We start from the raw sequence: 17,932 nt of genomic DNA on the forward strand, positions 1-17,932 counted from the left end.
GGAGGGAGGGAGGAAGGAAGGAAGGAAGGAAGGAAGGAAGGAAGGAAGGAAGGAAAGAAAGAAAGAAAGAAGGGAAGGAAGAAAGGAATCTTGAACGGAAAGAGCACTTAATTTGCAAGGGAAGAACTTGAAATCAAATCCTGACTCACTGCCTGTGTGACCTTGGACAAAAAGACAAATCATATAGTCTCTCTGAGCCTCATTTTCTCATCTGTAAAGAGTGTTGGGCTAATGAATTTTAAGGTCCCTTGCAGCTCTAAATACATGATCCTATAATCTTTTTAATTTTTTTCCTTCCTGTCAGACAACCCTATCCCTACTTCTCAGATAAGAGGTATGAAATAATTTAAAAGGTCATGGCCAGTGATGTAGAACAAAGGAACTGTGTATATATATTTACTGTACTTCTTGGACCTGGACCCTAACATGCCTCCAGGAACCTTATCATCAGGAAACTCATCATCCTGTGAGATTGCATCAGTCTTTGCACTGAAACTTCATCAGTGCCCTCAATACCTTTTCCTCCTTGATTGGATGGATGAAGGGTTGAACAAAGCACTCTTCCTAAAGTTTCCATGTAAAGAAATACTTTCCCTCCCTTTTGATCTTCCTTTGGTGTATTATTTACCTTCATTAGCTTATAATCTCCTTGAGTACAAGGAACATCTTTCTTTTTCCTTTTTGTAACTCTAGTGCTTACCACAGTGACTGGCACATAGTAGGTATCTAATAAATAATTAGTCACTGGCTGAGAAATGACTAGATCCTGGGATAGATTGTTACAGTATAGTTTTAATGCTGACAGACAAATTAAGTAATATATTTGTTTTTACCTTCTTTGGGCTTTACATTCTAGTAGAAGGCAGAAAATACACAAATATCTTTAATAAAAAAACTATACAGAAATGTATGAGAGAAAGCAAAGTTCTACATAAAATCTTAATGTAAACAAGTAATTGATGACTGAGAAGATAATGGAAGGCTTCTTGAAGAAGAAAAGAATTCGGTATTGCCTTGAATGATTTCAGCAGATATTAAAAGTGAAAAGGAATTCAAGGCTCAGGGAACAGAAAAGGCAGAAACTTAGGTGAGAGAAATGGGATGTGCCCACAACCTATTGAGTAGTACATTTTCACCAAAGAATGCAGTAAATCAAATCAAGTAACAAGAGGTCATTCTAGACAAGGGCGAACATTTGTGGTAGACTTTGAACACCAAACAAAGGGATTTTTATATTATTTCAGAGTCAAAAGGGATCTGTCCAAGAGTTTTTGCTTCTATGTTTCCTTTTGTTTTAGCAGTAAAGAACTATTCAGGAGGAAGGTGAAATTTGACAATTGTATTAAGGGTGATTTGGAAGAAAGAGCAAGTGGAAAGCCATTGTAATAGTCTGCATTAGTAGTAATTATTAATAGGATTCATATCAGCCTCTAGCAGTTAATACCTAGAGTTTACCAATTTGTGAATCATAAATAAAAATCAACCAGATACACTTGAACCCCTGACCAATAAAACCTTCATTTTACTATTCTGCAGTAAATCTGACTGTGCCACAGGGACACCAAACTAAGTAGAAGGAGGGCAAAGTGGTTAGTAGAGTTAACTTTTCAGAATCCAAGGGCAGATTCTCCAAAAACTATCAATGATTACCTTTTATTCCCTTCATGGGGCTGGAAGAGCATCATATTCAAGGTTCTTATGGCCTTTCTTGTCCTTCCCTCTTTTCTTCTATTTCCCCATCCCCCTATCTAGGTATTTCTCTTTAGTCCCTGAACCTTGCTTTGTATAAGTTAAAATTATTTTATCTACTACTTGTCTGTTTGATCGTGTCTGTGTATGTAAAAGCTCTTCTGATTCCTTAAATTACTGTTAAAGACTGTGTCACTTTAGCATCCAATTTCTCTCTTCCTATTCTAGGGCTGCCAGGAATCACTGGATTTCACTTTTCACAAATTCACTCCAGAGTGGGAATTAGGGGCGAGCTCTCACACCAGATTAACTTCATTACTTTGTATCAAGCAAGATCTGATTTTCCTCTATTGGCTAGTAGCTATAATCACAAAAAATGAGAGACAAATAACAGAAAATAAGGAGGTGTGTCTATGCCTTGTTGTCTCTTTATGAATTGTGAAAGTCTGTTTAATGAATTGGATGGGGCACTTGGCATTAGATGGATAAATATTGGCCACTTCTCTAGATGGACCTTAAAAGTCAAGGTTTTCAGTTTATACAAATCTGAGAGAGTGTGATATACTGTTGAGATATATCCATCAAGGAGCACAAATGTACATCCTCTATGAACATATAACCATAGAGAAAGGAAGCATTCCAGGCAGGAAACAGTTTCAAGGTGTATGGCCTCTGGCATCAGAGAAGAGAGCAAACTACAAGGATTCAAGAGAGAATTCAGAGTTGAGTTGTGGAATAGAACAGGACCAAAGATTCCATCTGAATTATGCACTCAGCCAAGATTCATGTTAAAGGCAAGTGTGAAGACTCTATGAGGAAAGAAACTATATTGGATATTTGTAGTATCAGAAGCATGACTTGGCCACATATAATCCTATGTGGATATTTCATGATAAGTATCCTTTAAGTTTTGTTTACTCTTCCCATTCATACTCCATGTAATTGTAGAAAAGTACATCTAAGGTTCATGCAGAAAAGGTTTTGTAGTTACTGTTCTTACATTGCCATTTTAATAAATGTCTCTGTTTTGAGCTAATACTATCAAGTAAAATCACTCATAAAGACTCATTAGCTTTAGTTTTTTTCTGAAATTTGTTTTTATCCCAATTACATACATGTAAAAACAATTTTAACATTCATTTAAAAAATCTGAATTTCAACTTGTCACCCTCCCTCCACTCCCTCCACCCTCAAAGATAAGGAAAGTGATTTGTTAGAGTTCATATAAGTTGTCATATAAAACTTATTCCCATATTAATCATGTGATTAATTGTGAAAGAAAACATATACCAAAAACAAAAACAAAAAAGGAAAGAAAAAAATAAAGTTTTAAAAAGTATTCTTCACTCTGCATTTGGAATTCATTATATCTTTCTATAGAAGTGAATAGAATTTTTCATCATGATTTTTGGAATTGTCTTGGGTCATTTTACTATTGAGAACAGCTAATTCATTCATAGTTGATCATCCTGTAGTACTGCTGTTACTGTGTACACAGTTCTTCTGGTTCCTCTCACTTTACTTTGCAACAGTTCATGTAAATCTTTCTAGTTTTTTTCTGAAAGCATCATATTCATTATTTCTTATAGTACATTAGTATTTCATCACAATCATATACAATAACTTCTTTAGTCATTCCCCTGTTGATGGACATCTCCTCAATTTCTAATTATTTTCACCATAAAGAGGCAATATCAATATTTTCATACATTTAGGTCCTTTTACTTATTTTTAATATCTTTATGATGTAATGATGATATTATTAGGATGAACTAGTGATGATATTTCTGGGTTAAAGGAATGATTTTAAAGTCCTTTAGGCATAATTTCAAATTGTTCTCTAGAATGTTTGGATCAGTTTACAACTCACCAACAGGGCATTAATTTTCCAAGTTTTCCACATCTTCTCCAAAATTTGTCATTTCCATTTTCTGTCATATTAGCCAATCTGATAGTGGTGAGATGATACCTCAGAGTTTTTTTAATTTACATTTTTCTAATTAATAATGATTTAGAGTTTTAAAAATATTACCAAAGAGAGCTTTGATTTCTTCATGTGAAAACTGCATGTTTATATTATTTAATTATTTATCAACTGAAGAATGATTCATATTCTTAAAAATTTGACTAATTTCTCTATATTTAAGAAACGAGGCTCTTATCTTAAAAACTTGCTGTAAATTTTTTATAATTATGATTACTGTGTGTTTCCCTGCCCAACTATAGCCAACTAACTAGAGCAATTCAAAAAAAGTTTTTAAAAATCAAATAAATGAAGTAAAAGAAAAGTTTGGGAAAAAACAAGAATGATGCAATAAAATCATAAAAAAGAGTCAAAAACTTGGTAAAAGAGGCAAAAAAAATACTGAAAAAAAACCCAACACTCTAAAAACCAGAATAGGCCAAATGGTGAAAGAGACACAAAAATCCAAAGAAGAAAAGAACTGTTTAAAAGAAGAATTGACTGAATGAAAAAGGAGATACAAAAGTACAGGGAAGAAAATAATTCTTCAAAAATTAGAATTGGGCAAGTGGAAGCTAATGACTCCATGGGACAACAAAAACAATAAAACAAAATCAAAAGAATGAAAAAAATATAAGAAAATGTGAAATATCTCATTGGAAAAACAACTAACTTATAAAAAGAGCAAGGAGAGATAATTTAATAATTATTAGACTACCTGGAAGCTATGAAGAGAAAAAATAAGGATAGACATTAAATTTCAAAAAATTATCAAGGAACACTGACCTCATATTCTAGAATCAGAGGGTAAAATATAAATGGAAAGAATTCACCAATCTGAAAGAGATTCCAAAATGAAAAATCCTAGAAATATTATAGTCAAAGTCCAGGTCAAGGAGAAAATATCAGTCAAAAAAACATTTCAGATATCTTGGAATCACTTTCCAGATAGCATAAGATTTAGCAGGAAAGAATAGAAGACCTTGGAATCAGTTATTTTGGAAGGCAAAGGAGCTAAGATTAAAGCCAAGAATCACCCATTTAGCAAAAATGAATATAATCCTTCTTGGGAAATATGATATTTAATGAAATAGAAGGTTTTCAAGCATTCTTGATGAAATGAGCAGAGCTGAATAGAAAATTTGACTATCAAATACAAGACTCAAGAGAAGCATAAAAAGGTAAACAAGAAAGAGAAATCATGAGAGATTCAATAAGGTTGGCATTCCTATGATATTTGTACCTCCTAAAAGCATTTTTAGGGCAGTAAGAAACAGTCTACATAAGTTGAGGGCATAAGTGTGAGTTGACAATGAAGGAATGACATCTAAAAAAAATTAAAAATTAGAAAGAGAGATTCAATGGGAGAAGAAGGAAAAGAGATGTAGAATGGGATAAATCATTCTACATTAAAGAAACATGAAAGAATATTTACTGTGGCAGGGAGGATAGGGTAGTGGTGGACAATGTCTGAATCTTACTTTCATTAGAATTGGGTAAAAGAGGGAATAATAAGATGCATAGTCAGTTGGGTATCTATCTTTTCCTACAGGGAAATAGAAAGGAAGAAGTAAATGGGAAGGAACAGGAAAAAGAGAAGGGAGAGTGCTGATAGAATGGGGGAAATATTGTGGTATATGGTGGTCAGAAGAAAAATTCTCTTGAAGAAGGTCAGGGTGAAAAGGAAGAAAGAGGAGGATAAATAACAAAAAAAGAGAATGTAGGGAAATGTATAGTAATCATAATTATTTGGAGGCTGGGAGCCAATACACTTAGCAGTTAATTTTAGTAGACAATCACAAGATGAAGAACATAGCGAAGGAAATGATTGCGATGGTGAATGGCCTTTTAATGATGTAATATAAGAATTGGTTGAAAAAAGTAGGGATATTTATCCTGTACAAGAGAAGATTAAAAGGCATGATTGTCTGTCTTCAAGAACTTGAAGGCCCATTATATGGAAGAGGAATTGGATTTGTTCTAAATAGCCCTAGAAAATTGCACTAGGAGCAAGGCCTAGAAGCTACAAATACAACAACAATGACAAAATCTTAGGCTTCGGGTGTGTGTGAGTGTGTGTGTGTGTGTGTGTGTGTGTGTGTGTGTGTGTGTGTGCACATAAAGGACTTAATAATTAGGACTATCTAAAAGTGGAATGATCTACTACAGAAAATAGTGAATTATTCAAAGACTGAATGATAATCTATTAGAACTATAACAGACAGGATTTTTATTCAGCTAAGTATTGAACTAAATGGCCTCTGGGATCAATTAAAATTATATGATTCCTCTGATTCTTAAGTATACAATCACCTTCCAGACTTAAAACAGATGATTCAATTTCTAACTTTACTGAGAAAACTAAGGCCACAGGATACGAAATTTCTCACCTTCCCTTTTCAATTCCTTAAAAATTCTCACCATCATTCCTTACTTTATCTATATTCCCTGTTGTCAAGAATTATATAACAAAAGTTCACTATCATTTGTGATCTAAAGGATGACAAATCCTCATACTCCATACAAATATAAATTCCAAAATGTCCTTAATATTTCAATAACAGTCATGAATTAGAAAGAGAATAGTAACAGACAAAACTGTTAACCAAAATCATCTGAGTATAACCAATGTCCTATAAAAATGTAAAAGCAATATGTTTCAGATATATTGCTATGCTGAATAATTATAATCTCTAAAATATGAAATAAAAATCTTTCAAATTATAAAGACCTTGCAGAATGAACCAAAACTATGTGGGAATGGAATGAAGTACATTTAATTCCCATTGTCCTCTTTAACTACTGGAATTGTCCTGAAATTACTTTCAGTGAAGTCTACAGTAGATAAATTTGCTTCTCAATACTTTCATGTCATCAAAAAAATCAATAATTGTATCTACTTTAAAATATTTTACTGAACATTAGACATAAAAATTATAGCAAGATAGCAATTTGTACCAGAGATGTGTTTCTTTTGATTGACATCAGGGCAGATAAGAATAGGTTAATAATATTAATAACTTTCATTTATATGACACTTTTCATGTATTACATGCATTATTTAACTTGATCCTTACAACAATTTAGTTAGGTAGGCATTATGGTTATTATTATCCATAAATTAAAGATGAGAAAACTAAAGTCAAGGGGATTAAAAAGGATGCTCATGATTACACAGCTATTGAGTGTCAGGAATATAATTTTAACTTTGGTTTTTCCTGACTCCATATCCAGGATTGTCCATGTCTATGTTCACTATACTAAGCAAAACAAGTGTCCTTATTCTTCACTAGGTCAAATCTCTCTGGACATTAGAATCTGTACCCTCTATCCTCTCTAGGACCTTGCTTCAGCAGTCAGCCAATCTATTTCATGAATCTCCTATGATTTTCTCTGCAATAGGTTCTCCTAGATGTCTGCCTATATAAATACCTAAGTCTTCCCAATACTAAAAAATAATTTCCTTACATCTTTCACATTACCCAGCTATTGTCCATTCTATTTCCTTTCCAATATTAATATTTTTCTTTTTTTAATAATATTTTATATCTTTTTGAAATCACTTACATTTCCTCCTAAAAACTTTCCTATCACTTCTTCCTTCCAGAGAAACAATCCTCAAAACATGATGAAAAAGAGGGGGGGAATCAACAGAACTAATAAACTTATTTTTAAAAAAACTGATATTTGCATTGTTGCTATATTCATACATCTCCAAAAAGGAGTTAGTTTAAAGAGGAGAATTTGGTTTAAACCTATCCTTCATACTTCTGCATCACTTATTTTCTATTATTTGTGAATGTTTTTCCAATTATATTATTGTAGTCATTATGTAAATTTTTCCTAGCTTTGTTTATTTTACTTTTTGTCAATTCATGTAAATCTTTATGTCCTTTTCTACCTTTATCATTTGGTAATTCTTACAGCACAAATATATCTCATTACATTAACACACTACAATTTGTTTAACTATCCCCAATCAATGGACCATCCATTTTGTTTTCAGTTCTTTGGTACCAAGAAAAATTCTGTTATAAATATTTTGGTTTTGACAGAATCTTCCTTTTGTCAATGATATCCTTGGTGTATATGCTTAGTAGTGGAATCTCTGGGTCAAAAGATAATGATATTTTAGTAGTTTTACTTGCACAATTTCAAATTGTTTTTTATAATGGCTATACAAATTTATAACTCCACTCACAATGCATAAGTGTTATTTTTCTTTTTCAGATAGCTGTATTAAGGATGTATACAGTTCTGGTTCAACTGATTTAAATACCATCACCTTTTATGGTATTTTCATTATGCTGTATATTTATATTTTTATAGAACCCTAATATTCCATTGTGCTAATATAATATAATCTATTCACCTATTCATCCACTATTAGACATGGATTTTTTTCTAATGCAAATAGAATAGTTCTGAAAATGTTTGTACGGAGAAGTCTTCATTTTCCTTTTGATGAATTTCTTTGTGTGGAGTGCTAGCAATAGAATCATTGTTTTAGCAAGTATAATCAGTTTTATGAGTCTTGTCACTGAAAAACTTCTTGAAAAGGTTATTTAAGTTCTATTCCCCCCCACTCCTTCCTTTGCTCATTCCCTCTTGCAATCTGGTTTCTTCCTTCACCACTCTAATGAAACTACTCTCTTATGAATTACTAAGGACCTTCTAATCTAATCACAACATCCTATTTTTTGGTTTGCTTTTATTTTTTTTAGCATCACTTTTCTTCACTTGCCTATAGCTTTTAACACTTTTGATTACTCCTTTCCATAGATACTCCCCTTATCCTCAAAAGACAGTATATTCTTTTAGTCCCCCCCCCCATTCTTCTAACTGCTCCTTCTCTGACTCCTTTGCTGACTTCTAATTATTTTCCATACACTCCCATATAGTTGTTTTCTCAGAGTTCCTCTGTGATCCTCTTCTCTTTTTTCTATACACTTTCTACCCTGGAAATTTTATTCATTCACATGGTTTTAACTACCACCTCTAAGAAGATGTTCTAAAATCAACATTTCCAGTGCTAACTTAAGACTTCCAGACCTATTCATATCTCCAACTGCTTATAGGGAAACACTTGGATTTCTCACCCTTCCCTAAAAATCAGAATATCAAAACCTTTTTTTAACCTTTTACCTCTTAAATCTGCTCTTCCTTCTAACTTTATTCCTTCTCTCTATGATACTACCAATCACTGTTTCCCATATTCATAAACTTAAGATGCCCTTTGAATCTGCAGTATCCTCATAACTAAAATCAGTACATTTTGTCTTTGCAAAATCTCTCTTGTATGTCTCTTCTTTCACCATTTTTTGTTGTTGTTTTGTACAGTCCACAAGCTAAGAATGCTTTTACATTTATAAATAGATTTTTATTGTTAGGCTGAGCAACAGGAGAGTAAAATCTTACTACCACTCCAATTTTTTAATACGACCCTGCAGTTAAGAATGTTAAAAAATTTTAAATTCCACTTTATTTTATTTTAAAATGTAAAAATAATTCTTAGGTCATGGAGCATAAAAAAATCATGGTGGAAGAATTTGACAGTTATACCTCACCCAACCCCACCATTATAATTTGTCAAGCCCTGGTCTGGATGTTAGGGCCTCCTCCTTCTCCTCTATTGAATGCATCTTCTATGCAACTCCTAAAGGGATTATTCTTATGCATTCCAGTGGTTCCCAAACTTTTTTGGCCTACTGCCCCCTTTCCAGAAAAAAATATTACTTAGCCCCCTGGAAATTAATTTTTTTTTTATTTTAATAGCAATTAATAGGAAAGATAAATGCACCTGTGGCCATCACCCCTTCCCTGGGTTGCTGCAGCACCCATCAGGGGGCAGCAGCGCCCACTTTGGGAATCACTGATCTAGACATATAAATTTACTAAACAATTTTTAGTGGTTCCCTTTTGCCTACTGAGCAAAATTCAACCTCTTTAACCGGCATTTAAAGGTGACAATCTGGTATCACCGTTCTTTTATAGCTTTGTCTCATAAAATTCTCTTCTATGGCTTCTATACTCTAGGGAAAATAGACTATGTTGTACCAGCCCTAAACACACACACACACACACACACACACACACACACACACACAAAATTTGCACTCTCCTAATTCTGTGTCTTTTTTGATGCTGGCCTGGAATATACTGCTCTTCTTCATCTTTTGAACTACAGTCCAACTCAAGTGTGATTTCCTCATCGTTGTTTATGTTCTTGGCATATAAATACCTTTCTCCTCATAGACATTGTATTTTCTTTTAAATCTACCCAATGATATTATTGTACGAAATTGTGCACTACAATTATTTTTGCATGTGCCTTCTCCCCCATATAAGCTATGGTAGTAAAATGGTATGTAATTTAGAATGCTAAAATTGAAGTTAGGATCAAATCTTCATCTCACTACTTAATAGTTATATGACGATTAATAAGCTATTTCACCTTGTTGCCTTTACATTTCCAAAAATGTAAAATGAGGAAAATCATACATGTAAAATCTTGTTATTTTTCAGTTTTTTTCAGCCATGTTCAACTTTTTGTGACCCCCCATTTAGGACTTTCTTGGCAAAGATTCCAGAATGCCATTTTCTTCTGTAGCTCATTTTATAGATTAGGAAACTGAGGCAAACAGGTTTAAGTGTTTTGCCCAGGGTCACAGAGCTAGTAAGTGTCTGAGGACAGATTTGACTCAGGTTTCCTGACTTCAGACCTGGAACTCTGTTCACTGAGCCATCTAGCTGCTATATCCACTTCATTGTTATCTTGAGCTAACTTTATTGAGATATACATTCCTTTCCATCTCAACAAAAATCTCATTTTCTGTAGGTAGTCTTCCCCAATCCCTCCTAATTCTAGAGCCTTCCTACTACTGATCACCTCCTATTTATCATATGAGAGCTTGCTTTGTATATTGTTCTTCCTATTGTTTTCTCCATTAGATTGTAAACTCCTTGAGGGCAGGTACTCTCTTCTAATTTTTTTTTTGGTATTACTAGTTCTTAGCATGATGCTTGGCATATTATAGAAATTTTACAAATGTTTATTGGTTGACTTACATTGACATGAAGTGTTATAAAATGATAGTTATTATTTATATTTCAATTTACTTGCTATCACTAAGTTTTGCATTAAAAAAAAACCTCTGGCAAACAGTAGGTAAATAATACATAAACAATGATTTTATAAGAATATTTCCTTTCTAAAGACTAATTCAAGATGTATAACTATTCATTAAATCTGGAGATGATCTTATTTACCAAGCATAGGCAGATTTGCTAAATAATTGGTATGGAAGCAGCAAAGAGTGACTTGAAGTACATAAAATATTTATTTAGTGTGTTGCAATTATTTTTATTGGTGGTGAGGAGGGAAAAGTAGGAAGGGCATAGTCTCTATATCTATGGCCATATTAGAAGCTACCTAACCAAATGAAAGAAATCGTAAAAGTTACATGAAGAACACTTCCTGTAAGAATTATCCTAATCTGAACATTACCTAATACCTTGGACAGCAGTCATCACTGTCCTTGGAAATGATGGATTTCCTTCTACAAAAGACTGACATAGACTCACTTAAAAAAGATGAAATCTGCCACAGTCTTGATGGCAATGGATTTCTTTTTTTGTCTTCCCTATTTTTTCCTGCTTTTTTAAAACCCTAACTAAACTTTCAAAACCTGACTCCTATCTACCTACTTCATAAAATCTTCCCAAATCTTTATAGTCTACAGTGATTCCCCTTTACTCTGAAAACCTATGGCAGCAACATAGCTTATGCTACATAATTTAGCATGTCATTATATTCAGGTAGTCACAGCATATAAGAAAAGACCATAAAATAATAATGTTTAGAGAATACTCAAGCATTTCACATAATACATACATAATGTTATGTGAAACTCATAACAACTTTCTGAGGCAAATACTGCAATTATTGTCCCTATTTTACAGATGAAAAAAGTGAGGCTAAAAGAGTATGTGTGTGTGTGTGTATATATATGTATGTATATATATATATATATATATATATATATATAACTAGAATTGGTAGCAGGGATTAAATTCAGTTCTTGCATGACTCTAAACTCACACCTTTATTATGATACAACACTTAGGAATCAGAGGCCAAGAATGGCAAGTGAAATGATTTGCCTAGAGTTACATGACTAGTTAGCAGTAGAGTCTAGTTATTTCTTTCAATACTTATTTTGTGGATAACTTCTTTCTTTGGAGTGAAAACTAGTTTAAGTTCTTATTCAAAATCGTTGTTCAAATTATAGTTCAAACAGTGTGACTAAATAAAAAGATGCAGCCTTTTTAAGAAAAGGATTTCTAAATAAGGTAAAAATAGTATGGTACAATGACAAGGTATGTTGCAATTAAGGATGCTAGGTTCAAATCCCAGAGCTGACATTTATTTACTTACATGACTAAGTCTGGCATTTATCCTTTAAGAACCTCAGTTCCTTCCCATCTAGTTAGACCAGATGATTCCTAAGATGCTCTTCAGTTTTAATCCTAAAATCTGAAAAATCCCTATCTATCCAAAGCCACTATCTTAGATTATTGCTCATGACAATAGGTTGCTAAAGAAATAATCTTTTTTTTTCTTTTTTTGGCAAATCAAGTCTTACCTCACTTTAGATAAATAGCTAAAACTGAGAAGAACTAAATAAAGCAGACATAAAAATTACTTTCTGATTTGGAGTGAGGGGGGAAATAAGATGAAAATGGGGGTCAAAATACTGAGGAAGAGATCTGATATTTATTAATGTTTCCAAAACACTTGGGATCCTATGGGATCATCACAATGACCTTGTGAGGTTTGAGAATTAAATGACTTGTCCAAAATTTCTGAGTCAGTTAACCACAAAGCCAAGATCCAAATACCTGTCTGTTATCTCCAAATCTAGTGATTTTTGGATTCTCTGGGGATTCAAAGATGAAGATTCCGATGGTTTCTATTCTGTCAGGGGAGACAACATTTATATAGAGAAATCCACTCAAAACAAATTTGTTCAGTTGAGGGTAGCAGCACTAACAGTTAGAAGTATGAGGAGAAGCCTTGAATAAAAGGTGATGCTTAAATTGTGCTTAGATGAGAACCAAATGGTCCACTGGAAAGAACAATGGATGTCAAGAGAGGGAAGATTTAGATTATATTTCCACGTCAGCTAAATTCTCAATCCTCTTTATCATCTTGAATGGCGATTTCCACCACTTATTTCCCAGGATATCATGAAGAGAAGTGCTTTTATATGCTATAAATTGTTATAAAATTGTAAGATGTTATAATTACCAATAATCATTCTGTGCTTTCCTGTTTAAGTTATATTCCATGGCTCCTAAGTAGTACAGTAAATACAGTGCTGGGACTTAGGAAGATCTGAGTTCAAATCTCATTTCAGACACTAGTTATATTAACCTGAGCAAATCACTTAAACTCTGTTTCAGCTCCCTCAACCACAAAATGTAGATAATACCAGTATCTACTCCCAGGATTATTGTGAGGATAAAATGCAATAATATTTTTAAAGGACTTAGCACAGGGCCTATTGTCCAGTAGATGCTTAATAAATCTTACCTTCCTTCCTTCCTTCCCTTCCTCCCTCCCTCCTTCCTTCCTTCCTTCCTTCCTTCCTTCCTTCCTTCCTTCCAAGGCAGTTTCCTCATAGCAGCACAATTAAACTATGTGTTACAGTTTTGTGAAAAGTAAATAAACCTCCTTTGAAGTTTTAATATGAAAAATTAAATTTTGGAAACAATAAAGTATAATTATCCACATCAGATTACAGGCCCTTCAATGGTGCTATGTCAAGAAGGAAGGAAGGAAGGAAGGAAGGAAGGAAGGAAGGAAGGAAGGAAGGAAGGAAGGAAGGAATAATAGCTAACATTTATCTAGAACTTACTATGTGCTAGGCATTGTGCTAAGCACATACAATTATTATCACATTTGAAACTCACAACAACTCTGGGAGGTAGGTGTTGTTAGTCACATTTTACAGATAAGAAAACTGAGGGTCTCACAGTTTATAATGGTAAGAAGCTAAATTTGAACTCTTAACTTTCTGACTCCAGATTTAATTCTCTCTATTCACTTTGCCACTTAGCTGCTTGAGTAGATAGAAACACAGAAGTGCCCACTATTCAAGACAGCTAAGTGGCTTAGTCTATTGAGAACCAGGCCTAGAGATGGGAAGTCCTAGATTTAATTCTGGCCTCAGATGCTTCCTAGCTGTGTGATCCTGGGCAGGTCATTTAAACCTCACTGTCTAGTCCTTACTACTCTTCTGCCTTAGTACTGATACATAGTGTTGATTCTAAGATGGAAGGTAAGAATTTTTTAAAAGCCCACTATGTTCCAGGCTTTATGATAAGTACTTTACTAATATTTTCTCATCTGATCCTCAAAACAATCCTTTTTGGTAAGTGTTATTGTTATCCCTATTTTATAGATGAAGAAACTGAGGCAAACAGAAGTTGTCGACTTCTCAAGTTCACAGAGCTAGTTAAGAGTCTGAGGTAGAATTTGAATTCAGATCTTCTTGATTCTAGACCCAGTGCTTTATCTACTGAGCCCCCTAGCTGCTTTATCAGCTATGCCCTACCTCCTTACCTTCTGCCTAGTCATAGGCACAGAGTGAGGTTCTTTATAATTGTTGAATTAAGAGAACGTAAGAAATAAAGCAGAACAATCAATATAAAAGATATGATTAGAGACATGTATGACTGGGGGGGAGGAAATGGAGAGGTCATATTGGAAGAACAAGTAATAACTGAGGGAAGGATTAAGTATAATAACTTAGAGCCAAAGAAGTCCCTTAACATGAAGGGTAGACCCCTCCTGGTGAACTTCTGGGAGGACATAGATAACATCAACATACGTGGGCAGGCATGCATAGGTGAATATCTACATCAGTGGAGGGACTAAACACATCAAAGAAAGCACAGAGTCACTAATGTATCACAATATCGCTGAAATAGTAGACTATTAGAATCTTTTGACCAAGAAATATGTACAAGTATAGATACTTTGGACTGGTGAATAAATACATGTATAAATGGATGCATGTTATATCTATAGATATATATATATATGTGAAGTGGTGCACTTCATAAAGCAAGTCCAGACACCCAGAAGTTCAGATTAATGGAACCAGTATTTAATTATCATTATATTTACTGACCAGTGCAGTTTCCTAGTGAAAAGCTGCACCAAATTAACGGGGCAATAGGGGTCAAGTGACTTACCCAGGGTCACACAGCTAGGAAGTGTCTGAGGCTATATTTGAACCCAGGACCTCCTGCCTCTAGGCCTGGCTCTCATTCCACTGAGCCACCCAGCTGCCCCCAAGAATCACATGATTTAATAGATTGCTATGTATATAATGGGTATACAATAAATATATAGCAATAAGAATGAATTATGTACTAATGGACAATATGGCAAAGCCCTCCACTAATCGCAAACTAAATCTTCTAAGGTCTAGAAATAATTCTACCATCTGTTATTTAATATATTCTTTTTGCTAATCCAACCCTTTGAATAAATTTGGGTGGAACAGAGTTATTTACTATTCTTTGAAGATTCTTAAATAGTATGCTTCTTTAAAATGGTAAAGTTTCTTTAAAAAGTATGTGAAATCCTACATATTTCCATTTGACCCCTTTCCTCCTCCTCACATATCCAGTACTCCCTGAAGTACTATTTGAAATCACCTGAGAGAAAAGTCAATAGTTATTCAGCTCTGTAGAAGAAAGAGATTGAGATTATTTGCTTTGCTATTAACTGATTTTTCTTGCTGATCTTATGGATTTATCCATTTTGTCACTCTTTTTCCATGCACACATGCAAATAGGGATATAAAAATCATCTAAAACAATTAGATTTTAAAATATAGCAAATGTGAATAGCTGCATAGCCTCCCTCAGTCTCTCAAATCCTGTTTATAATCCTAGTATTCACCATCACTAACATATTGTTATTTATAGCCTGCTGAGAGAGTCAGAATGACATAATGAATAAAGAACCAGTTAGAGACAAGAAGACCCAGGATAAAGTCTAGTCTGATACATAGTGGTGAGTAGCTCCAGTAAAGTCACCTAACCGCTCAGTCCACAATTGCAGAGAGACAGTTGTATGAACCGGCAGAGGAATATTCCCATTAAAGAGTTCCTTAAACTAATAAAATCACAGGTTAGGACCCCCGAAAAATAATAGCAAAAGTAGTGGATTTAGAGTCAGGTGCCTGACTTCATTAGGTATAAGTTAGAGGGCCATGGACACTTCTCTAAACATCAGTATCCTCATATATGAAAACAGGATAAATACTCCTGCTCTCTCTGCAATAGAGAATTGCTTTTAAGACATAAACATGAAAATGATAAACTGTTTTAGAATTGTTATTGTTGCTGTTCTCATCACTGCCATTATCAGAACTAATCTTCCCTTTGTTAAAACTCTTCTGTTCCTTTCTAGCATCCTATCAAACATGGCAGCCAAAAAGGTCCGTCTGACAGGAGACCCAAAATATAGAGAGAATACAGAGAAAAGATGCCCCACCTCCTTACCTGACATGGGCCTGGAGACCATTAGTCAAAGCCTAAAAGCACTCTATCGAGCCTCTAACTAATCCATGCCCAGGGTAAACATGCCCCCTCACCATTTATAACCATTTTCCATTTCTTATAACTGTCACATTTACTACTTTGGCTCCTCTGATCAAAAAGCTGTGCTCTTCTCTTGTAACAAATAGATTTTCACCTATTTATCATCATATTCATTTCTAGCCAAGTGTTTCAAACTCATTAGATTTATTGCTAAATCTGAGCCTCAGATGGTCATAAAGGCATGTGACATTCCTGGGATCCAATCAGAGAGGACTAAAGTCAGCCTAGGGCTGGTCATGTAAATGCATTTTCAAATTTCCATTGAATGCTTTTCATCCAGCATGATAATGAAAGATTTCTAGTCACTACTTGCTCAGAAAATGTTGATATTAGAACTAGGCTGACTACTGTATAGTGAAAATCTCTTGAGAAAATACTGCAGTTTTAGGAAGGGAGTGTTTTCAGCTGCTCTAATCATGCTAATTACTTGAGAATGTTTCCTTTTTTCCCCTTCACCCTCCAGGGCCTTTTTGCCTTCAAATCAGCTACAGAAACAAAGCAATTTAGCACAGTAAAAAGCTTATTAACACATGATGCAGTTCAGTGGCATAAGAAAATGCTGGGAGAAAAAAAAAGCAAAATACAAAAAGGTAGAACTCATCCCACTACACAGGTAGATCTGAATATTTCAGAGAGATGGAGCCAAGGAGGGAATAATTCAACATAATGTGAGAAGAAAGGTCAAGGTGGTAGCTCCAGCTGTAGAGGAATTTAATTCCTCAGCTTGCCCATCAAGCCACAGTTTGCAGTGACAGTGGACAATTTCCTAAATCCACATTTATCATTTAAGAGAGTTTCACTTCAACTTATGTGCTTTCTAAAAAAATTATCTGTGTGACACAAGGGAAAGTAGAATTGACTCTGTTTATCTGTGAAAAGTGGATTTTGGAAACTTCTTCCCTTCTGTTTGTATAATGGAACCAGGTGAATTGGAAGGCAGGGTGAAAAGGCAAAGCAATTTCCTCATATGAATTCCCTAAATTCAGTGACTCAGAGAGGATGATTTTGCTATAGTTACGGGGTAATGTGCCAGAGGGAGAATTAGAACCCAGAGTCTCACTCAGTTTAGAACTCTGCTACGTTACTGTCTCTCCTCCCACTATAGACAGGAAAAAAAAACTAATATTCCTTCTTTGGATGACAGATGTTGGACTTGATAGGGGAGAAAAAGGTTTTGGATGATATTAGGTTCACTTCTTTGGCTCTAAGGTAACAACATTTTGCATAAACATAGGTAACTGAAAAATGTCATGATGTTAATATCAATGGTTGTTAGATCCCTGATCTAAAACAATCACCCAAGAGGGAGCATGATTTAGTAAGATGAGCTCCACAGGTCTGGATTTAAATCTCAGTTCTACCTTTTCTAAACTCTAAGCCAATGGATAGACAAGTCATTTCTCTTTTGGGGGCCCAATTCCTTTATCTACAATGGATTGTTCAGGCTGATCTGTCTCTTGTATACTCTGCAACTCTGAAGCTCATTATCCTATGATTTTCTCAAGCGATTTACTACCAAGAAACAACTTTAAGCAAAACTATCAACTTAGATACACAAACCTTATAGTACCCTTTCAGTGATTTCCTGGAGAAGTAAAA

At 34.3% G+C, this 17,932-nt stretch overlaps 1 protein-coding gene across 1 annotated transcript in view; it reads right to left on the reverse strand.

The window, feature by feature from the left end:
- The window catches only part of KCTD16 (potassium channel tetramerization domain containing 16), a 324,481-nt gene that overhangs the window by 106,378 nt on the left and 200,171 nt on the right, over positions 1-17,932 (reverse strand). The window lies entirely within an intron of this gene.

The sequence above is a fragment of the Gracilinanus agilis genome, chromosome 2 (assembly GCF_016433145.1).
Source record: "Gracilinanus agilis isolate LMUSP501 chromosome 2, AgileGrace, whole genome shotgun sequence".
NCBI classification, from domain to species: Eukaryota; Metazoa; Chordata; class Mammalia; order Didelphimorphia; family Didelphidae; genus Gracilinanus; species Gracilinanus agilis.